We start from the raw sequence: 11301 nt of genomic DNA on the forward strand, positions 1-11301 counted from the left end.
TAGCCAGGCGTGATGGTGGGTACCTGTAATCCTAGCTACTCAGGAGGCTGAGGCAGGAGAATCTCTTGAAGCTGGGAGACAGAGGTTGCAGTGAGCCGAGGTTGCACTCCAGCCTGGGCAACAAGAGCGAAATTCTGTCTCAAAATAAATAAATAAATAAACAAACAAATAAATAAATAAAGTAAAATTAAAATTAAAAGCCAAAAAAATAAAGCCCTTAATAGAGTACAAGGGACAATAAACTTATTAACTGCAAGTTGGAACAATTATTCAAGTAAGAAAATATATAATCTATAAATTAAATGATTTAAAAATTATCTACTTTGAAATCAATAAGTTCTGCTCATCAGAGACCACCTAAAGAATGATACAAGGCAAAATACAATATAAATACAAAATATAAAATAAATTAAGATATAAATAGAGTAAATTCATAAATATCTCCTATGAGTCAAGGAAAATAAAAAAAGGAATTATGTGAAAAAAGGATTTATATATAGTGCCCTTATATATAGTGCCCATTGAAAAGCAAATAAGGAAATTGTGGTATTTTAACGAAATGAAATTCTGTATATAACATTAAGAGAAAATGAACTATAGTAACATAAATCAACAGATATTTTCAACAACACAATGTTGAAAAGAGAACATGTTCAAGGACTTCATACACTATATAGAGCTCAAACAATAAGAAAATATGAAAAACTTGTTTTTTGAGAATATATACACATATGATAGAATTAAAACTATTAAAAAATAAGGCACAGGCTAATCATATCAACCCAATTAGTAGTTATTTCATGAGTTTTGGAGAGTTGGAAGGTGAAACAATTAGAAAAAAGACATGTAGATTAACAGTACCAGTGATATTGAGAGAGGAGGAAGGAAGAAACCAGTCAGGCAGGCAATTAGGGTGGCTCCTTGGCAAAAGTCCTTCCAACCAAGAACAGCTTAAAAATCAAGCTGCAGGCCTCAGATAAGAAAGAGCACGTGTCCTTGAACTGAAAGGCCTATTTTGTGAGCCCAGATGAACAAATTCCACTTCTCTTTTGGACACATTTCTCTCTCTTTGGTTCATCTTTGTCTTGCTTCCTCCATATTGGTCCTTACCTTTCACTCATTTTTTGTATCTCTGTCTCCTGTGATTGTGGGCCAAATCTTCATTTGCATAAAGTGTAATGTCCCATCAGTCCCTGATTTGTCCTGGGCCAAGGCGACCAAGCCTTCACTTCAACCCCTGACTATTCCTGGGCCAAGGTCCCAGGTCAAGCCTTCACCTCTGCCTCCAGTTGATTCTTTTCACTATCATGTCTTTTTCTCAGTACAGGCAGACCAGTCAGTGCACTCTTCCCCTGTCCCACTCCGTAAAAACCTCTGAACTTAGCCCTACAACTGGCAAGCCTCTTTTGGGATGCCACTTTTTGCTGAGAGCATTTCTGTCACTTAACAAATTTGACTCTACCTGACTCACTCGCTGGTGTCTGCCTGCCTTATTCTTCTTGGTCTTGGGACAAGAACCTGGAGTTTGCCAGTTGTGAGTGTAAACAAAATCAGGAGTGAAAAAGCTGCAGCAACATCCATTAATTTCACTTGTTGGTGTTTCCCAGGTTACTTCCAGTATGTTCTTTTTCTTATTATACTTAACATTTATATAACTATGTAAAATGATTAAATGAAATATGCTTTGGCTTCATATCATCCTTAGTTAAAATATCAAGGTACAATACACACAAAGGGCATAATTTATTTTTAATACTAGTAGAAGATTACTCAAAAATTTATATTTCAGATAATCTTTTAATAATGCCAAATGCCATATCTCATTGCCACTTTTGATATTTCAATTTAGATTGCCATTATTTTTATACCAAAATATGTCTGAGAAGCACTTTAAAGAGGAGCAATACCACTGTATTTTTTTTTCTTCTTCTTTATATCAGTATCATCATTACATTGAGGCCTCAGTTTCTAAACAGGAATCATTGAAAACTACTCACCTACTATATAAGGCCAAATTTCAGTATTGTAGATAATGGAACCTATAGTCCATTGAAGCAGTCTTAGGGAGAGAAAAGAAGCATGATAAATTTCCACTGCAATTGTCTATCTTGTAGATCTCTCACTTTACTTTTATTTCATGTCAAATGTTAGCGTGGCCATGGATTCACCTGCTATTATCAATTAATGCATTACTCATTTATAAAGTTATTACCTTTCTTATTCCTTAGATAAAAAGATAACAATAAATAAGATCTTTAACAATTTATTTTTAATCCTCAACAAATCATCTTGAGCACTCTACTCTGGAGACCATTGATACAGCAGGTTGAACTCTTTTATTTATCAGAATATTTTTACAATTTTATTTTTATTCAGCCTTCCTCTCTGCCTTCTTTTCATGTTTAAGAACTGAGGGTAAATATCAACTCGGTAGATGAACTTGTGTGACAACACTAAGTCAGGGTCTTCCAGTTTTGCTGTGATTTTCATAACGCCTTGTTTACTTGTCATCACATTTCAAAATCCCAAATTATTCATTTTTTTTTATTTTTGCCCATACTTTGTCTTTCTAATTAGATTACACAATATGGGAAGACTAGAACCATGTTTAGTTTGTCAACTTTTGTGTCCATAGGACCTAGGTCAATGTTTGCCACATGGAAAACATTTATTACCTATTTATTGGACATAAATGATTGAACAAAAACCTTACTCCCACTGGGAGGCCACTCAAATTTCTTAAATTAGCTAAATAGTGACATAACGCCTGGGTTTTTAAAAAATGAAAATTGACCTTCTGTAATCCTTATGGTCTAAGTAAAATTTGTGATATAGGTGAGAAATAACCCAATTTTCTTTAATTACAGCTAGTCTATAAAATTATTTATGGGGCAATTGTATATGCAATACCCTGTAGTTATCTTTAACAAAAAGCATACCACACTTTATATTTTTCAAGTAACCTTCTTTTTCTTTTTTTCTATAAGAATGCTTTATTAGGCAAAACCACATACTATGAAAATGCTTCAAAATGCAACAAGTTGTGAGGTAAAGACATGAAGAACAAGTGCATAGGGAGACATGGCTATCCCAGAACACACTGTAAGTAAATAGAGAATCCCCATACTCCTACTATTTACCCAGTAACAGAAGGATCTAGGCCACCTCCTCCTCAGCACACTCCTCAAACTCTACCTCCTCCTCAGGTGTGACATCTTGGTAGTACTTTTGGTACTCAAACACAAGGTTGTTCATGCTCTTCTTGGCCTCGGTGAACTCCATCTTATCCATGCCGTCACTCATATAGCAATGCAGGAAGGCCTTGCACCTGGACATGGCTATGAACTGCTCCGAGATGTGCCTGAACAGCCCCTGGATGGTCATGTTATTGCTGATGAAGGTATCAGACATTTTTAGCCCCTGGGGTGGGATGTCACAGACAGTTGTTTTCATGTCGTTGGGGGCCAATGAGCAAAGTAGATACTGTTTTTGTTCTGAACATTGAGCATTTACTCATCCACCTCCCATGTGGACATGTGGCCTCTGAAAATGGCAGGCACTGTTAGGGGTAGTGCCTATAAGGGGGATGGGGGGGTCATAAGCAGCTATTATATTCTTGGCGTCAAACATCAGCTGAGTGAGCTCAGCCATGGTCAGGGTACTGCTGACTGCCCTGATTGGTGAGTGGGGCAAAGCCAGGCATGAAAAAGTGCAGGTAGGAGAATGGGACGATGTTCATGACCAGCTTCTGCAGGTCAGCATTCAGCTGGCCTGGGAAGCGCAGGCAGGTGGTGAACCCATTTATGGTGGCAGATACCAGGTGGTTTAGGTCACTGTAGGTGGGTATGGGCAGCTTGAGGGTTCTGAAGCAGGTGTCATAGAAAGCTTCATTATCAATGCAAAATGTCTCATCTGCATTTGCTATGAGACTTAGAGGGTGGCATTGTGGGACTCTAGCATGGTGTCTGACACCTTGGGTGAGAGCAGAATGCTGAGTGTGCTTATGATCCTATTTAAATGCTCTGAATAACTATGATGAATTTACTTGTATAATCAGAATTCAGATAGAAAATTAAGACAACTGCTTTGTTTTCAACAGAAAGAAAAGTAAAATAAATGAAAAAAGGGAAAAAGATGTTTTTAAACCACCTTTGAAATGTTCCTCCTCTACGTCGAAATTCTTGTTTTCAGATTACTTAATGACTGATATTATTACGTTTCTTTTTCTTTCATTAATATTGCTATTGTATGTGGGTAAACATTGTCTTGCTATCATATTAAAGAGTAGATATAGATTACCAAGTATCTGCATTCTATAAACACAGATTTGTATACATTATGAGTATATATGGAAGTGTCATTGCTCAGGGAACTTGTTAATTATAATTTACTTTTTATGAAGAATTAAGATAAATGTATTGTATCTGTATTTACACCAAATACCTTGCTACCTTTCATAACATTGGCATTATTGATTTCAAAACCAAAAAATTGTTTGGGAGGTAGAGCATCTCCTGTATATTGTAATATGTTTGGTAGTAACACTGTGCCATATCTGTCAGAAGCCAGTAGCACTCTTACCCCAAAAGGTGACAAGCCAAACTTTCACAGGTATTGCCAAATGTGCACTGTGGGGCACAATTGTCCCTAGGTGATAATAGGGGTGTTAATCTACATCTATATTTATATCTATCTCTGTGTATTCACCTATGTCTGTCTATATATTCATCCATTGGATAAAATTATAAATGTAGAAGCAGCTTACTTTCATTTATTTCTATTTTTAATTTATCTCTCTTTCTTTACTGTGTTCTAATTAATTGTTGGTAAGTGGAGGTCAGCAAAATGTAAAGTTAAATTCCTCATGTCACAAATTTGCTCAGGTTTACTCATCTAGGTATACACTAAAATAAGTTTTGAGCACTAACTCTGCATAAGCCACCATTATAAGTTACAAAGATACTTTAAATATTACTAAGAAGTAGTTGTTCCAGTCCAGGAGTTTTTAACATAGTGCAATTCTTGCTATCACTTGTCTTTCCAGCACCAGTCAAGGTGTATGTAGTCTAACAGAAAGATGAACATTTTAGACATATTTAGATCAATAATTTTTAACTTAGAATAAATGCCAGTGTGTAGGGAAACTACCTGAGAAAATATAAAAATATAGCTTTACTTTTTCTGAATATTCGTAATAAAGAATTTAAAAGTTAGACTCCTTGAATATTATCCATGTTGTAATTGTGTTTGCATTGCCTCTGGAATGTGGATAGGCTATTCTACATACTGTAAGGGCCACATGAGCAGAGACCACATCTGCAATGTAGTCTCAACATTTTAACTTCAAGATCTGAACCAGGCCTTATACATAGAATATCCTCAAAATTTCTTGAATGGTTGAATGAATAGATGAGTAAATGAATAAATTAAAACAATATTCAACTTAAAAGAAACTGAACTAGAAAAGAAAGGAATTCTTCTACAGCTCTTAGAAAATATAGTTAAAGATATAATTTCCTGTGGAAATTAGTGAAATTCAAACAATTTTAAATCCCCCCTAAAATGTTTTTTTTTATCTGAGAAAAGATTTTATAAAAACAGAATTAATGGAAAACAATTGGCAATTTTCTGTAAGTTTTATACAGCTACTTGACTTACACATGAAAGGCTCATAAATGGTTTTTTAGTGTACTGTGATATAGCGATTTTCACAAATGAAATAGTTATTATAAAATGTCATAATCTTTACTAATTTTGTAGTTTTCTTATAATTGACTAATAATATTTCCCTCTTATTGTTTTACCCTTTTAAAAAATATAGTATTTTCATTTGCCAATTTTCATGGGGCTAAAAATATAAAATTCAGCCACTATATCATTCATAGTCATCAGCTCTATCATCCTCAAAACCAAATTTTATACCAAATGATTAAAAATTTGTTGTTGAATTAATTAATTCCATCCAAACAGAACTAAACTATGTTGAAATGAATTACTTCTTATGCTTCCTCATTCCTGGAATATTTACATTAAGTAGATTTTTACTTCTTCTTACTACCCAAATTCCTTCCATTCTTCTCAGCTTCTATTTCAGCATACTCAGTTTATTAACTTCAGCTTGAAATTAATATGTTAGATTGCTTAATTTGGATATTTCTTGCTTTTTTTCCTTGTACTTGAGCATATTCATGGTTCTTAGCTCTTCCACTGGGAAACATCAATCTAAGGTCTTATTATTTGAACATTGCAATATCGGTGCAATATTTCGGTCACTTTAGAAGTCAGTTTAAAACTGACTTCACATTGCAATCATTATATTTCAGTATCTCTGCATTATATTATTCACTTTAGAAGTCCATTTACAACTTTTCCATTGAGAAAAATAAACTGTATTTTCAAAGAGTCAAATAGCCAAAAAGATAAAACAGCTATAGCTGAAAAGTAATGGAGATAAATAGTCCTTTACATTTTATTCTGTGTAAAAGTGTTCATTCAATTAATTAGAAAAAAAATCAATGTTTACAACATATTAGGATATAGATACAATTTAACAGATTTTATTCCAAATTACCAAGTCTAAAAATATTGTCATTGTTGCAATTTACTGCTAATGAAATAATGCATTTTTTTACTTTTTTTTTTTTTTCTATTTTCCCCTTTCCTCCTTTCTTTTCTCTTTTTCTCTGAGTGTATTACCTCATGGGATCACATCCTATAGACATTTGCCACAAGAAAACACCCGTTGTAAAGGGCTGCTTCTTCTTGTTGCTTGCAGTTCCAACACATGTTGAGCCTGTCTGCAGTGTTAAAGCACTTTGTTAAAAAACATTTAGGACTTTCTTGTGGGCTTCAATAATTTCTTATATAAAAAGACTTACTATATGGACCTGAAGAAATCAGAAAATGAAGCAAATGCATTTAAACCACTTAGCAAGAGTCAGGTTCCTCCCAGCCTTATCACTGTGGCATAAACCAATAGAAATTTATTTCTCACTCTCAAAATGTCTGATGCAATTCTTGTGCCCTTCCTTGATTTTAAACTGGATAGTCTGGACCACTGGTGTCTTAAAGGCAGTGTTCCACTAGGAAATAGACAGGGATGAGACATGCACATATTACTTCAACTTAGAGGTAACTGATCACAGTTAAGCCCATGGTTCCAAAACTTCTACAAAGATGACTGAAATACACAGCAATAGCATATCAAATATTTGGCTTGGACTGTCAGTGCTATATAGGGTTACCAAATTATGAATAAAATTTATGTATTAGCAAATTTAAAATTGGTTTTAAACTGATAGTAAAGTAAAATAGCATTGTTTTAAAGAAAATATTGATCTCATTTGTATGTGTGTTTGTGTATATAATACAAGGATGATACTATCATGATGTTTCTCAAAGTTCTTTGGGATCAAGGCTTCTTTCAGCTTACTGCACACTTACCCTTATTACGTGACCAAAATCACCAAGATGGTAGAGAAAGGAACAAAGTAATAGAGAGAAAGGTATGAATGCCAACTAGATTTTAAGAAAATCTATTCAAACTGTTATATGACATTTCCTTTTCATCCCACTGTTCGCTGTCTTGTCACATGACCAAATCAAGAAGCAAAAGGGTTTTGCAAACACTGTTAGCTATAATTTCTATAATTATGTAGAGGTAGAAACAGAAACATAAGAAAAAAGCAATCTCCATCACCATTAATCATAAAGTAGTAGAAAATGCAGGATCAAATTCTAAGAGGCAGGGAAATCAAGATATAAGGTTTTAATTTCTGAAAAGTGTGAAACTTATTATAAGATATTCATTAACAAAAAGAATTTTCATATACTATGCAAACAACTAAAGATGTTTATTCCCTGTATTTTCTTCTGTGAATGAAACTATGTTTTTCTTTGATTAAGCTGATAAGTGGTATACATACTTAGAATTCACTAATTATTTTCTCTTAATCTTGAAATTATCAATTTCATCTATGTTTGTATTTCATTTTACTTCTGCATTTTATCTTCTGTACTTACTCTTTAAAATAGGGAAATACTTATATAATGCCAATCTTTCCTTTCATATATTTGTATAAATCTGTTTTTTGAAAATAGTACTACTTTTAAAATAACATTACTATTCAAAACCATTTGAATGTCAAGTTCTTCTTTTAAATAATGAGTGAAAATATTTTTAGTTGTTGTAAAAGGTTACATTTCTGTAAGAGAATAAATAATCTTGGTTAGCATTCCTTTGTTTTACAAATATGTGACAGATTGATTACAGAAAATTCATGTAAAAACCTGCTATTTCTGTTATTATAGTTGAAATTATGACAGAAATCCTATTTTATTGCTTTATTTTCAAAGGACAATAAGTCCAGAAAGTCATAAAGTTTGTCAAAGTTGTAAAGTGACATGTGAATGTAGAAATTCTCTTGCCATTACCTAGCACTTATCTGAACCAAAAAAAGATTTAAGCACAAAAACAATAGAGAAAACATAAATGATGATGATGGTAGTAAATACAAGAAGCATTTAATTTCCATTAGGCACTTGCTAAGCATGTAAAATCAATTATTTTAACACATTGCATATGGTGGGGAAATTAAGACTTCTGTTTTATGTATGTTATATTAAAGCATATATAAGTAATTTTTTTCAAATTCCACAGCTAATAATCAAGAAAAAATTGAATAGGTTTGAAGACCAGCTTAGAAAATATGGTGAGACCCCATCTCTATGAAAAATTAAAAAATTAGCCAGCTACTAAGCAGGGTGGGGCAGGAAGATCACTTGAGCCCAGGAGTTCGAGCCAGCAGTAAGAAATGATTGCACCACTGCACTGCAGTCTAGGCAACAAAGCCTGACCCCCATCTCTAATGTGTATGTCTGAATAAGTTTCAGAACACAATGATATTATCTAAGAGACAATAAAAGACCAGAATATGAAATGCACATAAGTTGGGAAAATGGTTCAAATGTGTACAGCAAAACAAGTGTTTGAGTGTTTGTGCTTGTATAAACATATGGTAAAACTTTTAATTTATTATTATTATTATTATTGTTTTCCGAGACAGAGTCTTGCTCTGTCACCCAGAGCTGGAGTGCAATGGTCTGATCTTGACTCCCTGCAACCTCGGTCTCCTGGGTTCAAGCAATTCTCCTACTTTAACCTCCCGAGTACCTGGGATTACAGGCATGTGCCACCATGCCTGGCTAATTTTTGTGTTTTTAGTAGAGATAGGGTTTCACCATGTTGGCCAGGCTGGTCTCAAGAAACTTTTATTGCTAATATTCAAAAATATAATTAAGAATATAAAAAAGAATAATTACTTTGGAAAAAAATTGTATGACAAAAAAAGTGTGATATAAAACAGTTCTAACAAAAAGGTGAAGTTTACCAAATATGTGAAAAGTTTAATTCTCAGAGAAATAAAAAGAGTAAAAATAAGTGAAATTTTAAAATGTCATTGTTCATAAAAAAGTAAATAAAAATAAGATCTTAAAATGTTAAGACAGTAAAATGAAAATGAACAATAGTAATAGGTATGATCGGAGACTGGCAGCTTCACATACTGCTGGAAGTAAACTGGCTGACAAATCTAGCGACTACATACACCTCTGATTATTAATTTTGTATTCTAGGAATTTAATGTATATAATAACTAAACAGAAACAAAAAGAATTTTAATTAACATGTTAATTATAATAATTATATATAATATTTTACTTATTCAAAAACAAGCTAATAAAATTAAGCTTTATTTAAACAATTGATATATAGTATTTCACTTTACCTTTAATAATATGTAAAAATGTTCTAAATCACAAGTGTTCTAAACCACATATTAATATAAAAAGATAATCTTTCAGTTAAGATATCAAAGTAAGCCATGTGATTCACACACCACTGGCTAAGTCATAAATAACTAAATGATAGCCAGACATGGAGATAGACATAGATATAGTTAGATAGATAGATATCTAAGATAGATAGATAGATACCTTTTCTTTAAAAATGAATCTAGTCCATTGATGCTGAATATATGCTATGGTTTATCCTCCTACCAGATGAATCACAAAAAACACATAATATAAATATATGTCCAGAAGAAAAGTAGGCTGCATATGCAAGTAAAAAACATACCTTCCAAGAAAAATAGAGTTCCTAGAAAATAATTTAAGAAGACGCACACTATTAGTAATTCTCCCTTGCATTCAATGATTGAAACATTGTTAATATTACTTATTACAATTTTTAAAATAAGTTATATATTTCCATAAATATTTCCATTGTACATCTCTATATCCTGCAACTGACTGTATAAAATATATACACATTTTATGTATAGTTATGTGGGAATGTATACGTACATGTACATACATATGCTCTAGTTTGACTTTCTTTTTATCCCCATAGTGCAGCCCTCATCAAGTATGCCTGATATTCTTTTCAAGTAATTATTTTTTTTTAACTTAAATATATTATGGCTGCTCATATGTTTTGGTATGTCTTTTGTCTTTATTCATGAAAATCTGTGAGTTGTAGCCAGCTTCAGTAACAAACATCAATATCTGGTTCCCCTTTTCTTCCTATGCAAAAGGGAAACTTCTCAGCCCTATTACAGTTGGAGCTAATTCATTTTTCTCTGGACAAGGAAATGTATTGGAAGTGCTGCATGTCTTTTGGAGGGTAAAACTATAAAACCCTTTGTGAATAATCCAGTTCCTTTCTTCTCCATCTTTCATAAATATGGAGACCATATGTGATGGCTGAACTATTATCAACATAACATGCACAGTACGTAATGCTATGGGACTACTTTCTTTGCCAGCTGTCCTAGAATTGCAGTCATGTTTAATTATTTTTAAACACTCACATTAATAGAAAGTCAAGCTCTGTCAAAATTATCTTGCCAATGTTCTTTACGTTTCCCCTCCTTTACTTGCTTTCCAGTAGACTCCTCACTATTCAATTCTTGCAATATATGACTGTGAAAATAAAATTTCTAGACATTGATGTTGAGGTGTTTGTCTCATGCTAAAAAACATTTTTATGGCTTCCTGTTGAGTATAACATACAACTCAAATTCCCAAGTATTCATGACCATTTCTACATAGCCGCAGTCTACATTTCTAATCTTATAATAACTCACTGCCCACAAGCCCAGCTACTATAATCTTCATTATAGTTATAATAAATATATAAAATATATTCGGTAGTTATAATAAATATATAAAAAAACACAAGAACTGCTTTATACTCTATGGAATTGCTGCGCACTAATACGATTTCAAGCCTTGCTATTTTCT

At 32.9% G+C, this 11301-nt stretch overlaps 1 pseudogene; it reads right to left on the reverse strand.

Moving 5' to 3' along the window:
• Positions 1–3156: 3156 nt before the first annotated feature.
• Positions 3157–11301, reverse strand: part of LOC105518973 — a 36468-nt pseudogene continuing 28323 nt past the window's right edge.

Source organism: Colobus angolensis, unplaced genomic scaffold, assembly GCF_000951035.1.
Source record: "Colobus angolensis palliatus isolate OR3802 unplaced genomic scaffold, Cang.pa_1.0 Scaffold334, whole genome shotgun sequence".
In the NCBI taxonomy this organism is placed as follows: Eukaryota; Metazoa; Chordata; class Mammalia; order Primates; family Cercopithecidae; genus Colobus; species Colobus angolensis.